At 41.7% G+C, this 25,789-nt stretch overlaps 1 long non-coding RNA gene across 1 annotated transcript in view; it reads right to left on the bottom strand.

The window, feature by feature from the left end:
* The window catches only part of LOC134299660 (uncharacterized), a 136,768-nt gene extending 111,772 nt beyond the window's left edge, over positions 1–24,996 (bottom strand). Inside the window, exons 1-2 of the long non-coding RNA XR_010006917.1 lie at positions 24,798–24,996; positions 13,182–13,355 (exon numbers count right to left, since the gene is read on the bottom strand). This is a non-coding gene — a long non-coding RNA (uncharacterized LOC134299660). The remainder of the gene's footprint in view (positions 1–13,181; positions 13,356–24,797) is intronic.
* Positions 24,997–25,789: the final 793 nt, after the last annotated feature.

Genomic DNA, 25,789 nt, shown 5'->3' with positions numbered 1-25,789 from the left:
TTGCCCTCTTGAAGGTAACCTTCCAGAGAAGGAACTCTTCAGGCTTGTCTGAAAACTTTTCAACTCCCTTGTCTTTGAGGTCTCTTTTGGGACTTCTAAGGATCGAGACGAGTTGGGATTCTGGCGTCGACGGGAACAAGTGTGGCGTTGGCTGCTGTGGGGAGAAATCCCACCATACTCCTTGCGTCGACCTTTGGTCTTTTGGAGGGATGACATCGTCTGTAGATGGACCGATGGTTCCCTTTGGACTTGCTTGTAGGGCCCAATTGGTGGTAGGCTTTGATGGTTTGGCTGACTGTTCAGGAATCTTAGTAGGAGGCACAGGCAACCTGAGCAAAGACGAGCTCCCCGCTATGATGCTCTGAACTTTAGGCAACCCGAAGGCAACTTTAGGGCCCTGTTCTGACCGAAGAGAGAAGTCTTCATGTTCCTCGTCAGAAAGCTGGCTGTTTAAACTATTAAGGTGCACAAGCACCTTGGAGGAAGGGTCCTGCATTGGCAACTGACTTACATTTTCTTCTGTGAGTTGCCCACTTAGGACCTTGGCCAAAGTCTCAGCTTTTACCTTTTTGGCAGTAGCATCCATCCTTATTCTAAGCATTTCTATTTCACATTGCCTTTGGGCCTGTTCTATTTGGAGTCGCTGTTCCTCCTCTTTAAGGTGGAAAGTGTGGTCAGCTGCTTTTGCATCAGCTTCCGCCTCCGCAACCTTGCTCTGTAGCTCCAGACGTGCAGCCTCCTTAATGTGCAAGGCAGCTAGGGAAGAGATGGCACTCCCAGCAGCAGAAGACTTGCTAGAGTGGCTGTGTTTAGACGATGCACGCTCCCTTAGTTTAGATACCTGGCTAGACCGGTTGGACTTAAGACTAAGTGCCACAGCAGGTGATTTTAAAAGATTGGTCTCATGGCTGCATAAGGAAGCTAGGATTGCCCTCACCCTATTTTCTTTCTCATTAGTGTCAGCTAAAACACTCACTATTTCTAACTCTGAATCCTTGGCGTTAATGCGCTCGAGGACCTGGACTATCTTAGACACCAAACCCCTCCAGAGACCGAAGGTCTCTTCAAGGTCTGTCTGTAATATGGATGGCACCCTTGTAATACCCAAGCTCTCAATTCTGTCCATCAATGTTACAATTCGCTCCCATGCCGAACCTAACCTCACATGGAGGAGCTCCTTTTCATCTATTAGATGGGCTAGCATCTTGGCTGAAGGGTGCTTTATCCTTTGGGGCCTTTCATTCCTACTTTCAGCCTCAGAAGGAGGTATACCATCTGTATCGTCTTGAAATTGCATAGACATTATGTATTCTTAATAGCAAGTAAATTTACAACAAAAGCAAATACAACATACCAGCAAGTAAATTTACAATAAAAGCAAATGCAATATATAATACAATGCACAACACTTAACCATAGCAATATATATCACTAAGTAACTATACTTTACAAAGATTGTGACCTTTGGCGCCAGATTTTGGTGGGCAAGTTGCAAAATGCCAACTGACAGCAACTTGCCACTTGATACCTCCCTTGCCCGAGTGACGTAAACTGCCAAAATGGCGACTTCGCCAAATTTTCAAGCACCTCGTGCTCTGCGGCTCGAGGCCTGCCGCCGAAGGAGCACCGAGGCTGGCTTTGGAAAGGAGGAGAGAAGAGACGCCTCCTCCCCGCTGTGAAGGGAGGTCACCACCGCAGGACGATGAGACAGGTCACCGCCGCAGGTCGATGAAACAGGTCACCACCGCAGGTCGATGAAATGGGTCACCACCGCAGGACGATGAGGCAGGTCACCACTGCTGGACGATGAGGCAGGTCACCACCGCCAGGCGACTGTCCCGGCCGAGATCCTAGCCACTGTGAAGACTCAGCCAGAACTTTCTTTCGGAGTTGCCAGGCTTATCTGGGTCCCGGCCTGGTGCTTCTGGACTCACCACCTCCGTGTGAGCCCAAGAACTACTGCTGGAGCTCCGCGGCTCGATGCCTGCCGCTGAAGGAGCTCAGGGTAGATTGCTGGGTTTTGCACAGCTGTGCAATTGCAGAAGCAGCCGCGGGGCTACTCGCACACACGCGAGCTGAAGAGCAGGATACTGCAGAGGCTGAAGGAATGGAGCCCCACTCTCTCACTTGCCTTTCGGCCTGGCAGCAAGCTTCACTGCAACAGACCAACAAAATCAAAGTCTCTATGGCCGTGCAGGCTAGCTCAAGCGGAAAAACCGCTGATCGTCCTCAAAACTGTGCCGTCCGCCGGACAATAAAAAACTATAAAACTGAAACGTGCCGTCCTTTATCCGGGCGAACTGCAAATCCCTATAAGCTGTCCTATAGATATTGAACGACTGAGTCTGGAGAACTTCAAAAAAGGATGTTTATTCATACAAGGTTGTAAACCTGGCACAGATCTTAAAGTTGCAGAAAATGAAACAAATTTCCATAGGTTTAGTTGCAGAATTATCCCTGGTTCCAGAAGGCAAAGGTGATTATAAAACCACTATACCCTAATCACGCTGTCTATATTAGAAGGAGAAACTCTTTCCTTCCCTATCTTTACAGCAAAGATTAGTTCTAGAAGCGATGGAATAACCCTGCTCCTCTAACTAGAATTCCTATTCCAGATCAGTATAATTCAATACTTATCTAATTTGGATAGGCTTAGATTGGCCTGGTTTTGAGGATGATTTGTCCCAGTTAGCCTTGCACAGCTCCAGCACGTTGGAAGACTATAGCCAGAATGAAGCTCCAAAATGGAGACTAGACCCTGGTAAAAAGGGCGGTCCTAAGATGTTGCATTCTTTGACCAATCACTGCAAAGAAAACTGCAGCCAGCTCTTGCAGATTCCAAGCCACTTTTCCTAGGCTTTTGCAGCCAGAGGCTCAAACAAAATGTAAAGGAGGGAAAACAAACAAACGACCAATAGGTAAGGCAAACCATCGTCCTGGGGGACGGAACACCACCACCACCTTCCCCCAAGAAACATGTCTTGACTTCCTAAGGCCTCAGCTGGCCACCCATATTTTCATTCAGAGGTCTAGTCGTTTATTTCAAAATGCACAGTTTACATCATTAACAGTCTTATGAAAACTACTGGTAAGGGCATGGTTTTGTTTTCTGTTGAATACAAACTGTTTTTGCAATTTGAACTCAGTTTGTAATAACTGAAATAAGTCAAGAAAAAAGGGAGGAAGATAGAAGAGAGAGAGAAACTGGGATCTAAAAAGGAGTTGAAAGTGTGGGATGACAGAGCCTCTCACTTATCACTCATCACATTGAAGCTGGGAAGTATAGAGCTCAGTCTGACTCTGTGTTGGAATAATAATAATAATAATAATAATAATAATAATAATAATAATAATTTATTTATACCCCGCCACCATCTCCCCCATGGGGACTCGGGGCGGCTTACATGGGGCCATGCCCAGAACAATACAATATAACAGAATATAAAAGAACAACACATCAAAATACACTGAACAATACAATAGATAATAATATACATTACAACGCAAAATCAGGGGAACAATAAAAACAAGGGCGGGCCACATGAACACTAAGTTAAAACTCGGGGTGAGAAAGAAATAAGAATAAAAACCACAAAGAACAAGGTCATAAGATAATGGTGCAGTCTAGAGGATAGATATTGGAGGGGAGCAACAGAGAAGAAGTATATAGTAGTTACTCTCCAAAAGCACAACGGAAGAGCCATGTTTTCAGGTCTTTCTTGAAGGCTACTAATGTGGGGGCTTGCCTAATCTCAATGGGCAGTGAGTTCCACAATCGGGAATGAAACAGATGATGTCCCTACTTCCATCATAATGTTAAATGTATCAGTGGCACTCAGCATTCTTTCAGTAGATTTGTTATCACACTTTAATCGCTAAGCATCACTCCCCATTCCCCTTCCCCCATTCTTTGTTGGGAAAAAACTCTCTTTGAAATGTCAGCTGTTACGTGTCTTCAATTCCAGAAGCAAGGAAGCAGGGAGGGAGGGAGGGAAAGCACACACACACACACACACACATAAATACACACACCTCCCCCTCCCCCCTCTCTCTCAGCTGTCCACAGAGAAGGGTGTGGACCTTGGAAAACTATAACTCCCAGAACTACATAGTATGGAGCTAAGGAGTTTAAAGTGGGGTCCAAGAGCAAATGCATTAAGAGAAGAGTATGGACCTTGGAAAACTATAACTCCCAGGACTGCACAGCATAGAGACATGGCATAGTAGTAGTAGTAGTAGTAGTAGTAATAATAATAATAATAATAATAGCCGGCATTTGGAAACAATAGTCATTGACAAAATTACGATCTGCCAACTGCAAAAGGCCACCCTGGGATCTGCGCGCATCATCCAAAAATACATCACACAGTCCTAGACACTTGGGAAGTGTTCGACTTGTGATTTTGTGAAACGAAATCCAGCATATCTATCTTGTTTGCTGTGTCATACAATAACAACAACAACAACAACAACAACAACATTAAAATGGGTCCTGACTGCATTTATTCTCCAGTGCAGATGCATCCAGGGAAGGGTATGGACCTCCGGAAACTATAACTCCCAGGACTGCACAGCATGGAGACATGGCATAATAATAATAATCCTTCTCTCCCAGATTTCCCATGCAACACAAGGCACAGACATATCACAAAAATAGGAAAGGAAAGGAAAGGACATGGAAAAGCTATTTAAAAAAAATTGTTCCGGCAAAGTTAAAACTCGGTGAACAAAAGGTAATGCTTTCCTTAACAAGGGTACTTTGGGCTCCTCTCACAATTTCGCCTCCCACAAATTGGGGCAACGTTTAATTTTAAACTGGGATCAACAAATGAAAGGACATAGTTCTTCTATATGAGCATATCTGAGTTTGATGGTCATGTGGGAGTGGCTGTGGTCTGTACTAAAATTGTCAGAGCTTCACACAACAGGGCCTTATCAGTAACTGCTCCAAGACAGGTTAGTCTCCTCCATTCTTCTTTTGCTTTCAGATAAAGATAGTTTTATTGTACCAGGCTAATACTTCTATTTATAAGCAGCTCTCTGAAAATCCAGCAGTGCCCAGACATAGCAACCTCCCCCTTGACCATGATGGCTGCTGAATTGTCATCGGATGCACCAGGAAGCTCTCAGCCACATATGGGGACTGTCTTTACCGTTACTAGGTTCCATTATGTGAATCACCATGTAGCATGTACTTACATCAGAAAATATATTTTGCTTCTTCATTTCCCAATCAGATCTCTATTCTGGCTCTGGACTACGAATATAATATTTTGGTAAATCATCAAAAACTGGGTAATTTTTGAAGCCTATTTGCAATTTGAGGCTTATTCTATACAATTTCCATATGAAAAAAACATTTTCCATTTATCTCTGCTTTTTTCTTTGTGAAAATATGCATATTTTGTGAAGCTATCACCCCAAATTACAGAGTTTTATCAGTCCAAAATTCTCTTCATTGGTGTTTCCCAACAGTCAAGAAATACATTTTTTCAACCATTTTTCAGTACTTTAAAAATAACTTTCCATCCCTGCCCTGGTCTCATATTTCTTCTCAACGCTTTTGGACCAGTAAGCTGTGTATTGGCATGGGAAGGCATGTATGAAGTGCAAATTGTAGGTTTGAGTTATATTATTTTAATCTATAGCGCAGGAATCACCTTGAGAATCATTTGATTGAGAGGTGGACTGTATGGATAGCTTTTCAAAATAAAGTAAAAGGGCTCAGAGGCCCAGGGACCTACAGCATTCTTGACTAATCAATAAAGGAAGTTAGCAGAAAACTAACCCAGCCCAATTCTAACATCTCCTTACTTGCTGTGCTACACTTCTATGCCAAGTATCCTGCAAGGTGAAACCAGGGTTCTCAAAATGGTGCATTGCACTCCAGGCCAAAGAAACGGTCTCCACAGCAGTTGTCCGGTACCACTTGGCAGGGAATTGCTTTTGGCTGGAATTCCAAACATGTAATTGTCAACGCACACACAAACACACACATACATATAGAAGCATACACATCTTTGGTTAAGAATAAAAGAATGGAAAAAAGTAAGAGAAGGCAAAGGAACAGATGGAAAGCATAATGACATGCTTGCAATTTAGTTAAGTGAATTCTGTCCAGAAGTGGGCTGTGGAGGGTCAAGAACAGAGAAATGCGTGTAACAGTAGGTGGAGAGTCATGAAGGGAGGGATAAAATTATTCCGGCTGAAAGGTGACCTGTATTTTACAGCTTGGGAAACTGATGAAGAAAGTATTTTAGAAGGGAATAAGTTGCTGTTGACAGATTCCACAATATATTTTTTGTGTGTGTGTGTGTGGGGGGGGGGGGGGTGTTAGACTTTTTTCTCTGCATGAAAATTCACCTTTAGTTGCATCAGTAACTTTTCCTAATATATTATAATGATACACAGAGTTTTGAGTGTGACTGTCTTTAATGTATGCAATCTTGAGATGCAAAGTGTTGGAGTAATGTGCCTTACAAAGACAAAAGTGTCTCTGCTTGGAAAAGTGTATCTATCGGTTTGGGTTCTCATTTCAGTCCAATTATGTACCTTTTAAAATCCCAAACTCAACAAATTTCTCACCCCCCCCCCTGTTTTTTCATTCTGCTTATTCATCTGGGAAGTGTTAATTAGATCATTTTACTTAAAATTGCAGGCATAATGAATTTCTTCATCATCCCTAATAGTAAGTCCCAATGGATACAGCCAGTGCTCTGTATGAACGGAACATGTGCAACAAAATATACAGCACAGAATCCTTTGCAATGGACAGCACAGGAGTCCTGTGACTGAAATGCAAGGGTTCCTCTGCAGATAAGACTATGCAGAGAGATTTCCCCGGAGGCAGAAAGTTGGAAAACCACTGTTATTCTTTAATCAAACATATGCTCAGAGATAAATGGATTGTAAGAATGATTTTTATCAGTCACAGCGAGATATGTTAGACAGGTAGCTGGGGGATACAATTATTTCCTATCTAGCAAATGTATCCAACATATTTATTGTGTTAATAGTTCCAAGACAACAAGGAGTACTGCAAACCATGGAAAAGCTCAAAATACTTTGATTTCCAAGATTTCTTAGATGAAACAAAGCAAAACATATTGGCTAAGATTCTGTTAGCCAGTGTGACTACACCTGCGTAAGTGGTCGTGGCAATGCACAAAGTTAAGGATATAAATCGGTGGTTCCCAAACTTATTTGGCCTACCACCCCCTTTTCAGAAAAAAATATTACTCAGCACTCCCTGGAAATTAATTTTTTAAAAATTCTAATAGCAATTAAACAGAAAGATATATGTATTAATGCATATGGCAAATGCACCTGTGGCCATCACCGCCCCCCTGGATCGCTGCAACACCCACCAGGGGGTGGTAGTGTCCACTTTGGGAATCACTCATATAAATCTTAATATTTCTCACTTTTCCAGGAAGGAATAATCCCTTGATTATTTTTCCTACATGAATGGTTGTTCAGAAAGCATTTTCGGGAATTATTATGTGCAGATGTGATGACTCATGGGCCTTGTAGTCCTGTTCCTAGTACTATTGTGACAGAAAAAGAGGAAAACATGGGATTGTCGCCGGTTCAGCCAGAGCCAGAGCCTCTTCACCTGCAGGATGTTGATATTTGCCCACAAGAATCCAGCCAAACAGGCCTTGGACAGAACTCCCCCCCGTTTTCCCGGAGGGACAATTATACCAAAGATAGGGGAGTCAGGGAGGCTAATCGCAGAAGCCTGAGAATCGCTGCCAAACAAATGGCTGATTAGGCCTGCTTTCCTTGGGAAATTCTAAGGAGTCATGCATCTGGACAGAGTTGGGTTTCGCTTCTCGTTCTCTAGGGAAAGAGTTCTGTTGGTGGGAAAACAAGACCCAATATAGGTGCTTAGCGCCAGGGATACTTTGCGGAGTCAATTGATCAGCTTGAGGAGAGAGATCGTGTGTGGACTTCGTAATCCCAGTTCCTTGCTTCCCGGATCAAGTTTCAAGCCTTGCCTTTGTCTCATGTTTTTACCACGGACTATGTTTCATGCTTCATGTTCATCTTGCCTCCAGTCAAGGATCTAGTCGAGAATCAAGTTTTTTCAGCCTTGTTGTCAAGCTTCATTGGACTTTAAAGACTCTGTTTATTCCCCACACTATTGCTTGGCAAAGTGTGTGTTTCGGTCAAGTGGATTAAAACTTTGAACTCTAATATCTTGTATTGGACAATACATTTCTGGACTATATTTGGCCTTATCTGAAAGGTCTGCTTCTGAACTATATCCTTCACTTGTTTTTATTGTTTTTATATATTTCTTTAATAAAGATATTAGATAGAGTCTGGCCTCTGCGCATGGTTATTGGTGTTCTGCAGCCTGGGTCCTGACAGCAGAACACATACAGTTTTTCTTTCCAAACAATATTTTTCTGCCTAGGGTATGTGTTAAAATATACACTTCCTGGACAGGTTTCCCATGTGTTTGCCTTCAAAATAAGGTACACGGGGGGTAGGCTTGTGGAGGAGGGGGCGGGACTTCCAGGGCCTCAGCCCATGAGGGTACCACCCCCTTTCCCTCCCCCTCCCCAAGCTCCTTTTTGGCAATTAGCTCCCCTCAACCCCCTCCTCGCCTCCTGGAGCAAGCAGAGTGATGCCAAATGCCAAAGAGGAGGAGAAGGAGGAAGAGGAGGAGTTTTGGTAAGAGGGGGAGGGAAAGGAGGTGGGATCCTCATTGGCTGAGGCCCCAGGACATCCCAACCAGTGATCCCTTGGGATGCAGGACATTTTCCTGAAATAAGGGACCGTCCCTTAAAATCAGAGACACCTGATGTTTTTATAGAAATCATCAATAATGTGGGGGTTTTAAGTATTAGAAATCCCAGATAGGAAAAATCTTAGATAGGTGAGAATTCATGCAGTACATGACTTTTAAAAATACATGGGGTTTTTTTGATACAGAAAATGGGATATCTGCAAATAAAACATTTTCCCCTAGATCAACATTTTGTGTGTCTTAAATCTGTCTTTTATGCCTGATGGACTCAGTAACTGTAGCCCTGAAGATCTGGAAACCATATGCATGCTTTATTGGCCCACATGGTTTTTATACTTTCTAGCTATGCTTTCTATACACACTGGCAACAAAGGTCCGCATAGTCAAAGCAATGGTATTCCCCATAGTAACCTATGGATGCGACAGCTGGACCATAAGGAAGGCTGAGCAAAGGAAGATAGATGCTTTTGAACTTTGGTGCTGGAGGAAAATCCTGAGAGTGCCTTGGATCGCAAGAAGATCCAACCAGTCCATCCTCCAGGAAATAATGCTCACTAGAGGGAAGGATATTAGGGGCAAAGTTGAAGTATTTTGGCCACATCATGAGAAGACAGGAAAGCTTGGAAAAGATCATGATGCTGGGGAAAATGGAAGGAAAAAGGAAGAGAGGCTGATCAAGGGCAAGACAGATGGATGGTATCCTTGAAGTTACTGGCATGAACTTGAAGGAACTGGGGGTGGTGACAGACAACAGGGAGCTCTGGCGCGGACTGGTCCATGAGGTCACAAAGAGTCAGAAACGACTGACCGAATAAAGAAGAAGAAGAAAGCTATGCCCTCCCCACACCAGTAGGCTTTAGAATAATAGAATAGAATTGGAAGAGGCCACGTGGGCCATCTAGTCCAATCCCCTGCAGTGAGAGAACAATGTATAATTTTATGTGCAAAAGGCTCTTCTCCCAAGATTGCTCAAGATCTTTAATCAGAAGGATATGCAACATACTCTCCCATTTCTCTAGCACCCAATGTTCATTTACTAGGGCTGAGTCTATTGCATAAATGAGCATTGGTTAGCCAGTAATGGAGATTTAAAAAGTAACTTTTCTAAACATTGGGCATTGCCTATAGGCACACTTCTTCCCTGCCTCATAGATGCATATTGGAAACCGTTTGAATATAGAATAGAATCTTAGAGTCTTGGAAGAGACTTCATGGATCATCCAGTTGAACTCTCTGCCATACAGTAAAATGCAATCAGATCACTCCTGACAGATGGCCATCCAGCTTCTGCTTAAACACTTCTAGAGAACGAGACTCCACCAAACTCCAAGGCAGCATATTCTACTGTTGAACAGATCCTACTGTTTTCCAGATATTCAGATGTAATCTCTTTTCCTGCTGTTTGAACACATTTCTCCAATTTTGTGTTCACACTGCTGCCTTGATGACTTAGATTCATAGAATGGGATGTGGGGGGGGGGGGGGGGCTACAAGGACAATCAAGTCCAATGTGGGAACTCATAGCTACAGCAAATCTGAGAAGTGCCCGTCAAGCTTCTGGTTTAAAACTTCCAACTAAGGAGAGCCCTCCAGCTTCTGAAGTAGTCCATTCACTTTTAACCAGGAAGTTATTCTAAATAGTTAGACGTAATTTCATTTCTTGTAATTTGAATCCATTGGTTTTTGTCCTATTTTTGGACACCTCTTCAGATATTTAAAGATGGTTCTTTAATCTAATTTCCTTTCTTCAGGTGAAACATACCCAACTTCTTTCCAGTATCTTAATTTCCACATTCTTTTGATCATGCAGTTTGTTGATATCCTACTATGTTGCCCACAAAAGACCCAATGTACACCTCAAAAGATCTCTCCACCAACATTTGTCACCAATCTTGATTCTACCATCTTCACCTCCCATTGCGGCCTGATATTGTTCTCTATGCATAGTTTTCTTTTTTGTGTCAGGAGCGACTTGAGAGACTGCAAGTTGCTTCTAGTGTAAGAGAATTGGTTGTCTGCAAGGACACTGCCCAGGGAACGCCTGGATGTTTGATGTTTTTCCATCCTGTGGGAGACTTCTTTCATGTCCCTACATGGGTAGCTGGAGCTGACAGAGCAAGATCACCTGCTCTCCCTGGATTCGAACCACCAACCTGTCAGTCAGCAGTTCTGTCAGCACAAGGGTTTAACCCATTGCTCCTCTGGGGGCTCCATTCTATGCATAGTAATGTCTTTTGGATCCAGAAAAGAAACCTTATGAGAGACATCCACCTAACTGAAATCTTGAGGGCACTTTCTTGAGACAACAGGTTAAACCTAGTCACACAAAGTCAAAACAAAGTTATGGGAAGTGCCTTCAACTTCATGGCCACTGGCATGGATTTTCAAATGAAAGTCTGAGGCAAAGGAAAAGATACATTATTTCAAACCTTTCGACAAACAAAGGGACTTGAATGAATCCAGAGCCAGTATAGGCACACAGTAGGGGCAGCTTCATTTGTATGGAAGCAAAGTTACAGCGAAAGTAATTGCACATTAAATTATAACTGATTATCTGCTAGCACCTAAGTGAAACTAAGCAATTATCTGAAGCTGCACCCAAGACAGACAAATGTTAACGAAGCATTTGCAAAAGTTGCATTATATTCCTTTATATTTTTATTTCATAAAAGAGTTCCAAGACTGCTGAATAATCTCATTTGCAGAGTACCCTGAGAGAACATATGCTCACACACTCCCAGGTTTCTCTGGAGGGACAACCTCAGCTTGTCAAAAGTGGCACATGGCCCCCATGAGGACTTATTGTTATGCATAACACTTGCATATCAAAGAGAACCAGCATTTTCCTCCTCTTTTTCCTTGTGAAATTGTGACTCTTCCTCAGATGTTATTTTTTCCTTTCTGCCCCGTTCCATACACATAAGCAGACTACAATCCAAAAGGTCACTTTCAGCTGGTGGAAACCAACCTGGGACCCTGGGTGGAAAGAATTGTCCTGAGTTCTTTTCCTGCTCATGGAACGGCATACATCTCATGGGAACGGCATGACATTCAAACTGTTATTAAACTGCAAATCCCAGTATTCCTCACCTTTCGATATTGTGAGGCTAGGGCTACTGAGAGGAACAGATTAACAGGATTTGAAGAACTACACTATTTCCATCCCTGAAATAAAGGATGAATTCACACGAGCTGTGTGATAGGGAAGCGTCAGTGCTGGGATTCACTACAGAAGTTGGCAAAGTGTAACACTGGACTTCATAAATGTGATGAGGTCCAAAGTGTGCCATGCTTTTTAATTTGGCCCGCTACCCTTCAGAGTGGCATGAGTTCCCATGTTAATGCGAGTGCTGGAGTTCAATAGACGGTGCAGTTACTTTTTGCACATGGAATGAAGGACCAAATCACCATTTTGTCATTTGTCTCAGGATGCAAAATATACCTTGGATTGTCCTTGCCTTGTCTGCAGCTCACAGAAGCTCTGAAGAACCAAGGTTCAAGAGTGAATAAGTGCAACCATAAACACCTTTCAGTGTAACCCCCACCCCACATCCCCCTCCCTCTGAACTCTGATATTCCTAAAATGTGACAATAGTCAAATGCAGCTGTTTGGTGATGCAACTTGGCTTAAGAAAATGAACTTCTATTTTGGATGCAAAGATCAATCTCCTCTCCATACCCACCACTTACAGCTTTGTGTGGGAGTTTTCAGTGTGACGGCCATCATCCCCAGGGTTCTCCTGTATTGGCAGACATTTACCTCTAAAGGACAGCTGAGTGCCGCATCCCTGCCATTGTCTGCTTTCTCCTCGATATATCATCTCTCCCTCCCCCTCCATCAAAAAATATATATAACACAGTAATGGGAAAACAAGTTTGGATTCCAGAATGAATTCTGTTGATGATGATGAATGAAACAGAAGAGACAGGTTGATTTTCATAAGTTAAATTGAACTCCGCCGTGCTGAGCGCAAAGACCTGGGATGTGGGGGGAGGGAGGGAGAGATTGGTGACCTGAGCAAACCTGACAAGAGAAGGAGGAAGAATTTATGTGCAATGGCCTAATGTCATTTGAACAAAATGATATTTGTTCTTTGCTTAGGGGGAACCAGAAATATGTCATTCAGCCTGATGGACCTCATCCAGGAAGGCACCGAAGCATGGCTCTAGTTAAATATGACCGTAATCTCTCCTGAATCAATACATCTTGCTGATAGAGCCTTGCCCAACCTGTGCCTGATTCGGGATTTTGGATTATTATTAGGATAATTTATTGATTCATTTTAATTGTTAATATCCTGCCCCCCCCATAAAAAAACCCTGCTTGCAAAAAAGAAAACCAAACCACCCTCACTAATTGAATACTGCCAAACCTTATGGAATAATAAATCAAATATCAAAAATAGTTATAGATAAGGCATACCTTTCACAGCACTGTCCAACCAGAGATCGGTGGTACAAGAAAGAATTGCAGTAAGGGTTGACTTCTGATTCTGCTTCACAAAATTCTGGCAGAAGGGGATCTGGAGACATCATCCAGCTGCAACCCAATCACCAGCAGAACAGACCTTCATCACTTGTAGAAATACCCTAGATTCTGGTGGGAGAGTGTTTATGATCATGTCAATAGTGCCAGAATTGTAAATAGGAAGTATAAATAAATATGGAACAGTTATGGAAATCTATGTTGCATATGTGTAACTGGAATGCAGGATGTCAGACAATATATTTTTATATTTTACCTAATTTTTAAAATTGTTTTTAAAGGGAGTCAGTATGGTGCAGTGGTTTCAGTGTCGGACTATGACTCTGGAGTCCAGGATTTAAATCCATACTTGGCTATGGAAACCCACTGGCTATTCTTGTACAAATCGCACACCCTCAGCCTCAGAGGAAGGCAAATGCCCCCCCCCCCAAAAAAAAACAACAACAAATCTTGCCAAGAAAATTCAAATTTGAAGAAAAAAAACAAGTGCGTTTAACAATATTAAAATTTTTGCAAGCTATCTTTAGTTCCAGGCTTAGGCAAAATATAGGATTTGAATAGTTAATCATTGAATATAACATTTTAAGGGGTCTTATTGTCCATCAGGACCTACCCCTTGCTCAGCACAAGATCTCCAGCTAGGTAGTGGTTCTCACCCTAGGTGTTTTGGCCTACAACTCCCAGAAATCCCAGCCAGTTTACCAGCTGCTAGGATTTCTGGGAGTTGAAGGCAAAAACATCTGGGAACCCATAGATTGAGAACCACTGAACTAGAGCATCCTCAAGAGGTAGTTGTTCAGCCTCTTTTTGAAGACCTCCAGAGAAGGAGATAATTAGTTCTATTACTGACCTCCATTCACATTCAATAAATTCCTTCTACTTTAAAAATCCTGTGCCTTCAAACCGTTAGGTCTATCTCTGGGACAGCAGGAAACAAGAAAACAAGTGTGAGAATGTCCCTCCTCTTTCTTCTCTTCACCAAGCTGAACATGCTAAGCTCCTTCAACCTCTCCACATATGCTTTGTTCTTCACACCTCTTATCATCCCCATTGCCCTTCTCTGAACTTGCTCCAGCTTATCTATACTCTTTTTAAAATAACTGAACAAAATACCCCAGAGGAGGCTTGGCCAGTGTAGAATATAGTGTGACCATGCATGGATGGATGGAGTTCATTCCACAGTTGCTTAAAATAAATGTCAGCTTGTGGCCAAGGTGACAGCTTAGAACACGCCATCATTAGCATTTGTAAGTGGATGATCTATGGTCTCAACCAAATTCTTGGTTAAATGTAGCCTCAACATAGAAGATAATATATCATCCACTGAAGAATGTTAATAATGAGTTATTCTAAAAACGGCTGCTGTGGTCACAAGGTTGCTTGTATTTTTTGGAACTTTGAGGAGGCAGAAGCTGAAGAGTTTTGTTTATTAATTGAACCATTAAAGCCTGTTTGTTATCCACACATGTACAAAATACCAAAATTCATCTTAGTCTTTTTGTTAAACCAATGGATCTTGCCCACTAAAGAATAAGCTATCTGCCACAGTTTGGACTACAGCAGAGGCAGCTTCTGGCAATATGCTGTTGATATGCAATCAATTTCCCTTCAAGATTCTTTGCAATTTGCAATAACATTCAGTGGACAGTTGGGTGAAGGGTGACAGATGTCACAGTCCCTCCAAAAAAAATAAATATCTGGGGTTTGGATCCTGAGAGCTCTTGCTCTCAACACAACTGTACTCTGATGTGCAGTCCACAGGCACAATCATATACTCAAGCCATTGGCTATTTCATGGTTTCATTTTGTGTTTGTGACACATTTGTCTGCATTCTGGTACATGATAGCATGCGATAGCTTCATATTATCTCTTGGTGCTGGTCTGATCAAGGCCTGTCTTCCTCCCAAATTAGACCTCCACCCCGGGAGACATTTATTCTGCCTATTATCTGTTGAAAGATAAATTTTAAAAAATAAAGGTCTGAAAGAGAGTTGGTGTTTTACAACGGTCTTAATCAGTTGATATCTGTGTCCCTCTCCAGTAAATCAGGCTTCAAAGAGCAGGTTGCAGGTCTCCAATCTAATGCCAAGAATGACAAATATTTGTTTAGTGGGGCTTTAAATCGTTTGTTTTCAGAAACATGGGAAGTGCTGCCATTGCAATAGCTTCCAATCCTATTTTATTGTCCTTACACGGTTAAAGAATGATGAGGTATCCACAATCAGCACATACAGCTCCTTTCATTCACCAATGAGGCATTTTCATGTTATGCAATTACCATGGAATGGCAATCCTATATGTTGTGATTAATTTCTAGCAAAAGAAGGGAGATCCCAAATATATCAGGGACTGAGGGCAGAGAGTTTTGACCTTGAATTAGGATGATCTGGCCATGTGTCTCTGCTTTGTCAATAAGGTTCACTTTGTCAATAAGGTTCGCTCGGTGACTGACTTGGCATTTCTGGTCAGGAGGAGAGGGAGGCAGAGTACAGGCTGTGGGGCCTGGAAGCTTTTATCCATGGGTTTCAAATGAAAGTTTGTAGGAACTGCCCAAGGAGTTGAACCTGACTTAAGTATAGGATAAACACAAAGAAGAGCTCCTTCACTCTATGCCACCATTGTAAGCAGCTACAAATATTGTTTCCATTGAACTGGTATCATTTGCATTGCCCAGACCTCCACTGCCACCAAATTAAGATTTCTACCAATTTGATTTTATTTTTAATTTAAAGCTATTATTTATAACACTTCTGATTTAGTGGTTAATGAAGTTAATTCATGCCTTCAAAATACATTATAGCAAGCCTTTCTACAGAGGCAAAAATCATTAATCATATTATAAGTCAAGTTACAAAAATCCTTTGGGGTATTGTTTCAAAAATGAGCTTTGCACATTTTCATTCTTATATATAACATGCAGTTTGAAGGCCCTGAGCCAAACAAAAGCTATACTTAGAAAATCCCAGTTTACGGAGGTTTGGAACCAGCAGCAGAGTACATTGCGATGTGGAAATATTTTTTGAATGTGTACCAGAGCTTGGTAAAATTACTTTTGTGGATCACAGTTCCCAGTATCTCTCAACTAATATGGGACATATCCAAGCTGTTTCTCTATTCCTCTTTTTATTGTTTGATGGTTCAGAGTCACCTTTCTAGGTAAGATACAGGATCCAGCTGTACCAGGACATTTAAACTGAAGAAATATTCCTCCAAAGATGTGGAACAATATCTTAGGTCATTTCCACAACAATGAATGGGATCACAGAGAGTCAGCTACCTCAGAAGGCAACCTGAGCCTCATTTTTCTGGTAATTTCCGCTTGAAGAAGATGGAGATATTTAGAAAGCCAGTGTTCTCTCACCTTGGAGTCAAGATGTCTAGCTTCTGGTGTGAGAGAATTGGCCGTCTGCAAGGATGTTGCCCAGGGGACACCTGGATGTTTTGATGTTTTTACCATTCTTGTGGGAGGCTTCTCTCATGTCCCCGCATGGAGCTGGAGCTGATAGAGGGAGCTCATCAGCGCTTTCCCCGGGTTGGATTTGAACCTGGCAGCCTTCGGGTCAGCAACCCAACCTTCAAGTCGCAAGGCTTTAATCCACTACGCCACCAGGGACTCCGACCACACAATCCAACCCAAGAAGGAATATAAAACTTTCCACCACAATCTTTCCACTCAGCTGTGCCTCTAATAGTGGGATTTATTTCCTCTCTTTTGGAAACCTATATGTAATTTGGTGCACACCTTTTCTAAATCTATACATATTTTATGAAACATAAATACATTTAGGAAATAATGTTTTCGTACACATTTTTGTAGTGGCCTCTTCCAACTCTATGATTAAGGAACTCTGTGGGATATGAGAGTGTCACAATTTCATATTTGTTAGTGACTCTGCAAGAATCATAAAAGCTTTTATTTTCGTGTCAGGAGCAACTGGAGTTGCTTCTGGAGTGAGAGAATTGGCCATCTGCAAGGATGTTGCCCAGGGGACGCCCGGATGTTTTTGATGTATTTACCATCCTTGTGGGAGGCTTCTCTCATGTCCCCGCATGGAGCTGGAGCTGAAAGAGAGAGCTCATCCGTGCTCTCCCCGGGTGGGATTCGAACCTGGCAGCTTTCAGGTCAGCAACCTAACCTTCAAGTCACAAGGCTTTTTATCCCCTAGGCCACCGGAGGCTCCATGAAACCTGATAAGGATTGAGGTAGGGCCTTTCTGTTGTGTGCTCCCATGAGCTATGTATGCCAAGTCTTTAATGCCCACCTGGCATTTTGAAGGAAGTATGAATGCACAACATTGGTCCTTCTGATTAGAAACTAGCATGCAGCTTCAAGGTTGGCTAGACCTTGTATAAATATAAGGACCCTGTTCTTGTCTGGTCTAAGAGTGGCATCTCCCTCTGACCATTCCTCCTCTCCCATAATCTCAGTCACTCTAGAGTGTGTGTGGCAGGCACAAGTGGATGCTACTTGGATAAATGTACATGCATTATTCTGTCTAAGAATTCATTTACCTGAACACTTAGCGTACCAGGATGACCCTTTGTAGGATTCCACAGTGATCCCTTTGACTATTCTTGCCAGTTTTTCACAAGATCGCCTCCATAGGAAACACACTGCATGATGTCTGGCAGCCACCAGGGGGCAGCTATGTCTATAGAAGACATAGTCTCAGAGTTGCACCATACATTCATAATTCCAAACTTGCACCTGACTATGATAAGATTATCATTACACCAAATCCTTTGACCTAGACTCACCTTTTAAATTCATCCAAATTGGGTATACATGTATTAACTGAATGGGAGGATTCTTGCTTGCTTAAGTATATTGGCTTAGCATCACCGTTGTCCATCATTTCTAAAATAAAGCATATCCCCCTTTGTGTGGGACTCTAAGATTTTATGTGTTTGGAATGGGGGAATAATAGACTCTATTATCCCCCTCCGTGCAGTTTTATCCTTGAAAACAAGTTGATGGTGGCAGCTACAGAAATGCTGTAGGATAAATAGATCAGTCAGAATCTAAGGCTTCCCAATGCCCTTTTATAAATTAGTGATTTCCCATTGGAACTGAATATTGCACAAGCATTGATGTAAACAAAGATCTTTAGAAACCTTCTCGCAGAAGCCAGCAGGGCTAGCAGAGTGTTTTCAACATTGCAACAAGCTCAATAACTATGTACTTATTGGTGTTCATTAGGGAGTTGCGATATAAGCTTGACGGAATAAAGGCAAAGTGGATTTTTTTGGGCAAGATTCTGAAAACAGAGCAGGCCTCTTGTGAATTCCTCATTTCCCCATTGCCACAAAGGAAAGGCAGAATTAATAGGAACTAAAAATATTTGCCAACCGGAAGGGAGAAAGAAATAGAATCTGAGGGAATACATGGTAACAGGCAGACTTTAAAATAATGTTGCCCATTAAGAGGACAATCCATTTTCAGTGTGCAGCCAATTCAAGAATATCGGAGAGAGTCTTCTATGTTGTGACAATCTAGTTGTGGAATACCCTTCCCTTACAGATCCTAATGTTGGCTTTGTGGGTTTTAGGACCTAATTGACTTCATCCAAAATGAACACATAGATGGTTTAAGCCTATTTTAATGTGTTTTTTATTTGTTTAAGTTATTTTGCTTGTTGAATCTTAGTGGCCCCTCCCACACAGCTGAATAAAATCCCACTTTTTTTTTTTTTGCTTTGAACTGAAATATGTAACAGTGTGGACTCAGATACACCCAGTACAAAGCAGATATTGTGGGATTTTCTGCCTTGATATTCTGGGTTATATGATTGTGTGGAAGGACCCAGTGTTAGAAGGGACCTTAAAGGCCATCTTGTCCAACTTCCTGCCATACAGATACAAACTAAAGTCTTTTTGAAAGAAGACTATCCAAGCTATGTTTAAAGATTTCCAAAGAAGTGGAGACTACCACCATCTGAAGTAATATATCCCACTCTTAAACTGTTATAATGGCAAAAAAGAAGTTAAGATGGAATCTCTTTTTCTGTAATTAGAAATTTTCGGTTTGCCTTCTAGTCTCTGGAGCAGAAGAAAACAAGCTTACTCTATCTTTTACATGGCATTCCTTCAGCTGTTTAAAGATGGCTGTCATGTCACCTCTTCCAGTTAAATATATCCAGCTCCCTAAGTCATCCCTCCTAATGTTTGGTTTCCAAAACATTTGCCATTTTGTTGACTATCCTCTGACCATGTTCCAGCTTGTCAATATCTTTCTTCAACTGCAGTGCTCAGAACTGGGCATGGTATTCCGGCTGCATGAAGTGGCAATGTGTTTTTTTTTGGTTTTGTTTTTTTGCTGATTTTAAAATATTTTAAACAATTAAATTGATTTTATGTGTATTCCATCCTGGGTTTTCATATCAAATGGGATATCAACATCATCATCATCTTTCTATTTCTGTCCATTTCTTCTGCTGTGGCTCGTTGTCCTAGCAGATCTTCACAGTATCTTGCACTGGTTGCATAACAAAAAGAAATTGAGTTCTGGGGACCACTTCTTTTCTGGGATCAAGGAATTCTGGCTGCCTGTTGAAATTCCCTTCACTATACCAACATTAAAGTTAAGGAATCGTGTCCTGTTTTTCATTTGGGAATCCTATGCATAGCACAGTCCCACACCTGGAGGTATGACAATGCTGGGAATTGAACCTGGGAGGTTTTATATGTAATGCAAGTTGTCTATCCCAGAGGCATTAGTGGTTCCATTACCTTGAAGTTGCAAATGCCTATTGGGTTTATAGGAGCTGGGCTGTGGCGCAGCTGGTTAAGTAGCCAGCTGCAATAAATCACTCTGACTAAGAGGTCGTGAGTTCGAGGCCAGCCCGTGCTGGGGTGAGCACCCGACAATTAAAATTAAAAAATAGCCCCTGCTCGTTGTTGACCTAAGCAACCAAAAGATAGTTGCATCTATCAAGTAGGAATTTAGGTACCGCTCTGCGGGGAGGCAAATTTAACTAATTTATGACACCATAAAACTCGTCCAGCTCCCATTTGGAATGAGGAAGTATCCATCAAGATGCCACAGTGGATAATGAAGCAGCTGCTCCCCCTGTGGCCAGAATCGAGCATCTCTTCAGGAAGCTGGAAGCTGGAGAATGTTAAATCACCTCTGTGTCTCTGTCTCTGTCTCTATGTTTATATGGCATTGAATGTTTGCCATTATATGTGCACATTGAGTCCCCTTCGGGGTGAGAAGGGCGGAATATAAATACTGTAAATAAATAAATATTGCTAAAGCTATTTTGGGAATGGAATTATGTGCCATGGAGAATTCCCATCAATTCATGAGAACCTTCTATAAAAACCCCTGTAGATGCACCACCTCAAATGAATGTAAGTATTGATCACCATTATATGCTGCACATAGGATGGTTGAAAAGCACTCTCAGACAGTGGCTGAAATCCAACTTGGTTATGATCTGGGCCTTGATCTGACACCCCCCCCTCCCCCGGCAACTCACCTTAAAATCCAGCCAGTCAAATTGAGGGATGGGGTTCTTGAGTCCTGGCAATGGGGGAACCAAAGGATGACATATATAACCTCCTTCTCCCAGTGAGCTCCAGGGTGATGTTAGAAGCAGAGATGTCTGTGAGGTCCTATTGAAATCCCTATGTATACTGCTGCTTCCTGGTGAGACAGGTATGGCACAACCAGTGGGATGGGTTTTGAGCATGGTGCCACAATTGTCAATGTGAATAGGAAGCAGTTAGAACATTGTAAGTCTAATTTATAACATTGTAACTGACTAATAGGATAGCAGTCCTCAGAACTAGTCCACATATGTCATCTGAGTACAATTTCTCGCTAGGGCACTGTTATAACTACTTATGGAAAAATTTTGGTCTAGATCTTTGGCAGAACTCCAAGGGAAACAAATAAAAATGTGGGTGATGTTTCATAACAACGACAGTAGCAACAAGAAGGCAAGGCTTTTGCTTTTTATTGGGATATTAGTTTTAAGCACTTTCAGAGAGAAAGATATGTGACTCTTCTTCTTTATATGTCCCATGTGAACAGCAACAGAGCATTAGCAGAAACTTTTCTGAGCTCCCCATGAAGGCAAGTAAATGAATTACAGTATACAGTGCATTCAATAACAGCCAAGACTTCAAAGCCCCCTAATAACTAGGGCATGAATCTAAAATGTGTGCCTTGGCACATCTAAGAGTTCTCCCCTTTCTCATCATGTTCTTTGAAAAGGTGGCTTTATTCAGATTCTCGAGTCTTCTCTTGTTCTACAAAAGCACTTCTTAGGTCTTCATTGAGGTTTACATACACCAGTGTTCAACACGAAAGGCTCGCGTGTCAATTATTCATGGCCAGAGCTTTCATCTGCCTGGTTGTTTTTTTGTAAGAAAAAATATAATAAAATAAAATAATAAAAAGCTCCACAATCATCTCCCTCGCCAGTTTGATGTTTAATTTAGAACAAAAGTCCAAATGTTTTTTTGCCCTGAAAAAAAAAGTTTTCCTCACTTTCACAAGGGAAAATGTGATTTTCTTGTTTTAAAAACCCCACACACATTTTAAGAAGATAATGCCAGCAACAAACAAAACAACAAACAAAAATAAAGGAATGATTGTTGCCTAAATAAAAGGGCTGATCCTTGTTGAGTGATCAGTTTCTTTGATTTGGATTCATTTAATTCAGTGGGAAATGAATGAGAGCAATGAATGTACATATCTATCTACAGATCAGTCAGTATGGGATATTTCCCTAGGCCAGCTCCAGTCTTCTCAGGAAATGTCAGTCTGAGCTTTAGTTGGTTGATGTGAAGAATGGGTGACAATTTCATTGCAGAACAATTTTTTTTTGCTAGATTTTACCAAAAGTAGTAAACATCTTCATATGTAATATGAAATGAAATTTTAGGCCAAGTAAAACATGCTACATTTTGAGTATTCCTTGTTAAGAATACCAAAATCCAGAAGGCTCTGAAATCCGAAATGGTACACTAGGGCTGTGCAATGGGTTTAAAAAATGTTTCAAAAGTCATTACAAAATTAGGGGGCATTGGCGTTTTGTTTCTAAAGTATGGTTAATGAAAATTTGTTACTCTAACGAGAGTAACAAAATTTTGTTTTTTGTTTTAGTAATTGCAAGTGCAGAAACATCAGGGGCTTCTTTGTCACGTTTACAGCTATTGGGGTGAAATTTGCTACAATGGTAGAACCCATTTATCACTGCTAGCCAATCAAGTTTCACAATGTTTCACTCATCCACAGATTTTTGGGGAATTTTCAAAGTTTTTATAAACAACATTTCAAGAAACATACACGTGCTTTCTCCTTGAATTTTCTATATAATGACACAAGATAACAGGGGATCATTCTCCCAACTTTCAGTAATATTCATACATCTAGTGATTTTAGGGATTCTTTAAAGGTTTGACAAAAATGTTTTTTTAAAAAAAAGCCACAACAGCTATCTCATTGAATAGCTCCCATATTAACCAATTGAACTTCGATTTAGGGATTTCTTCCCAGCCCAGTACAGAGATCTATTTACTAGAGTGCATTTAGAGGGATTGTGAGAATATATGTTGCAAACACAATGTGGTTTGGGCTGTAAGGGCAAGATGGGTGTTAAGAGCATAAGGAGACTAACAGACAACCCTTACAGACAACACAGTTACGACACTTTGATTTCACTTTAACTAGCATAGCTACATCCAATGGAATCCTGGGGTTTATTGTTTGGTAAGAAACTAGAGCTGTTGACAGTTCAAAATACGCCCACTTATACCACAAAATGCACCATCCAATAGGGTGGAACCATGGAAATTAAAAGAACCATCACAGTGCTTGAATTTTGTAGTGTGAAAGAGTCCCAAATCAAGGCAACCAGTCTCAACATGGAAGTCACCTGAGGTGCCTCTGCAATGTAGAATTAATGCAGTTTGACACCTCTTTAACAGCCATGATTCAATGCTATTTTTTTTCGTGTCAGGAGCAACTGGAGTTGCTTCTGGAGTGAGAGAATTGGCCGTCTGCAAGGACGTTGCCCAGGGGACGCCCAAATGTTTTGATGTTTTACCATCATTGTGGGAGGCTTCTCTCATGTCCCCGCATGGAGCTGGAGCTGAAAGAGGGAGCTCATCCGCGCTCTCTTCGGGTGGGATTCGAACCTGGCAGCTTTCAGGTCAGCAACTCAACCTTCAAGTCACGAGGCTTTTATCCCCAAGGCTACCGGAGGCTCCTGACTCAATGCTATGGAATCATGGGACTTCTAGTTTTCCAGCATCTTTAATCTTCTCAGCCAAAGAATGCTGGTACTCACCAAACTACACATCCCAAGATCCCATAACATTGAACCATTGAAGTTAAAACGGTGTCAAACATCATTAATTCTGCATGTGTAGATGCCCCCGCCCGAGTCAAAGATTTACATCTCCCCTCAGCAATGGACAAATATAGTCTGAAAAATAGAGTTTGATTTTTGGCGTGAGGGAGAAAGAGAATTATACAGTACTGCAAAGAAAATGGATAGGAGACCTTGCAATTTCTGTTATAATGTATTTTTCTAACACTGTAAATACACTGTATAGGAAGTTCCATTCTGCCTGACTTCTAATCAATGTTGCCCTGAGATTGTCTCCAGCTAACAAGCTGACTGTTATTCTCAATGAATATTGACTCTTCTTTCATGAGCTTCATAAAGGCCAGAGAAGTTTATAAAGTAAAAAAGCTCACCTCCAAATTGTGTGATTTCTTTCAGAAATAACAATGATGACAACAATGATGATAATGATGATGATGATTCCTACCCAGCATATATTTGGGGAGGGTTCACATGAAAGAACCAGCATGGTTACTTAGATTATTTTAAAGAAATAGATGTCATTCTTTCTTATTCTCCTCCCCATCCCATGTTCCCCCAAGATTTACATAGTCAAGAAAAAGGATCTTTTGATAGAAGAGTGATGTCGCTCAAACCCATTATTCTTCTGCAATTGTGCTATCATTGATAACAGATTTATACCATGTTGAGCACCTTCATTCACACCAGTGCACCAATTTCCCAATTTATATTTCTGCAACCATACTTCTGGATACCACCCAACCTTTTCGCTACTATGCTGATCTATATATTTTTTATTTTAGAATAATTTTGCAATTTCAGCTTTGAAAAACATGCAAAAAAGCAAATGTAACTATAAAATATTAAATAGACAGGAAACAGCCATCTTGGAAATAGCAAGAAGGAGGGAAGGAGGAAGGGGAAAAGGAAGACAATTTTCCCACCAGATGTCATTTTACTGCTAACATGCTGGCACAGAATTGCAATGGGCCCATCACACTAAACTAGATGATGGGAATACTGTGGGATTGCCAGCTATTGACAGTTTTTTTCCTGTTTATAGAAAGAGATGGGAGAATTACAGGAAAGGTGGTAGATCAGCAGTGGAATGCACATGTAATCTTGTGATAGGGACTATCACCAAAGATGACGGTCCAGCTCCAATCTTGTTTTTCCTGCCTTGTGCGATAAAGTCCTAAAGAATTAGATGGAAGACTTGGATTTCCATACCTTCCAAATATCCTGATTTGGTAGAGATAGCCTTGAATAGTCTTCTTATTCATCCCATTGTTTCAGCTGCTCTTAAAATGGTTAAGTTTCTCTTACCTATCCCTGCTTTCTTCCTTTCTTCAATACCTACTGAGTCCAAAGTGCAAAATTAATTTGCATTCCATTAACTTGGTGGTGCAATGGGTTAAACGGCCGAGCTGCTGAACTTGCTGACCGAAAGCAAGATGTAATTCTCCCATCGCTTTCTATTAACAGGAAAAACTAGACAAGCTGGAATGTGTCCAGAGGAGGGCAACTAAAATGATCAAGGGTCTGGAGAACAAGCCCTATGAGGAGCGGCTTAAAGAGCTGGGCATGTTTGGCCTGCAGAAGAGAAGGCTGAGAGTAGACATGATGAGGGCCATGTATCAATATGTGAGGGGAAGTCATAGGGAGCAAGCTTGTTTTCTGCTGCCCTGGAGACTAGGACGTTGAACAATAACTTCATACTACAGGAAAGGAGATTCCACCTGAACATCAGGAAGTACTTCCTAACTGTGAGAGCTGTTCAGCAGTGGAACTCTCTGCCGCGGAGTGTGGTGGAGGCTCCTTCTTTGGAGACTTTTAAGCAGAGGCTGGATGGCCATCTGTTGGGGGTGTTTTGAATGCAATTTCCTGCTTCTTGGCAGGGGGTTGGACTGGATGGCCCATGAGGTCTCTTCCAACTCTATTGTTCTATGATTCTATGATTCTATGAATCTGAGGAGTGGAGTGAGCTCATGCTGTTAGCCCCAGCTTCTGCCAACCTAGCAATTTGAAAACATGCAAATGTGAGTAGATTAATAGGTACGGCTTCAGCGCTCCATGCAGTCATGCCAGTCAGATTACTTTGGAGGTGTCTACGGACAATGCCGGCTCTTTGGCTTAGAAGTGGAGATGAGCACCAACCCCCGGAGTTGGACACAACTAGACTTAATATCAAGGGGAAACCTTTACCTTTACTTAACTCAGGA

Source organism: Anolis carolinensis, chromosome 5 (assembly GCF_035594765.1).
Source record: "Anolis carolinensis isolate JA03-04 chromosome 5, rAnoCar3.1.pri, whole genome shotgun sequence".
In the NCBI taxonomy this organism is placed as follows: domain Eukaryota; kingdom Metazoa; phylum Chordata; class Lepidosauria; order Squamata; family Dactyloidae; genus Anolis; species Anolis carolinensis.
The sequence above is the reverse complement of the archived record's forward strand: the minus strand, read 5'-3'. Positions and strand labels throughout refer to the sequence as shown.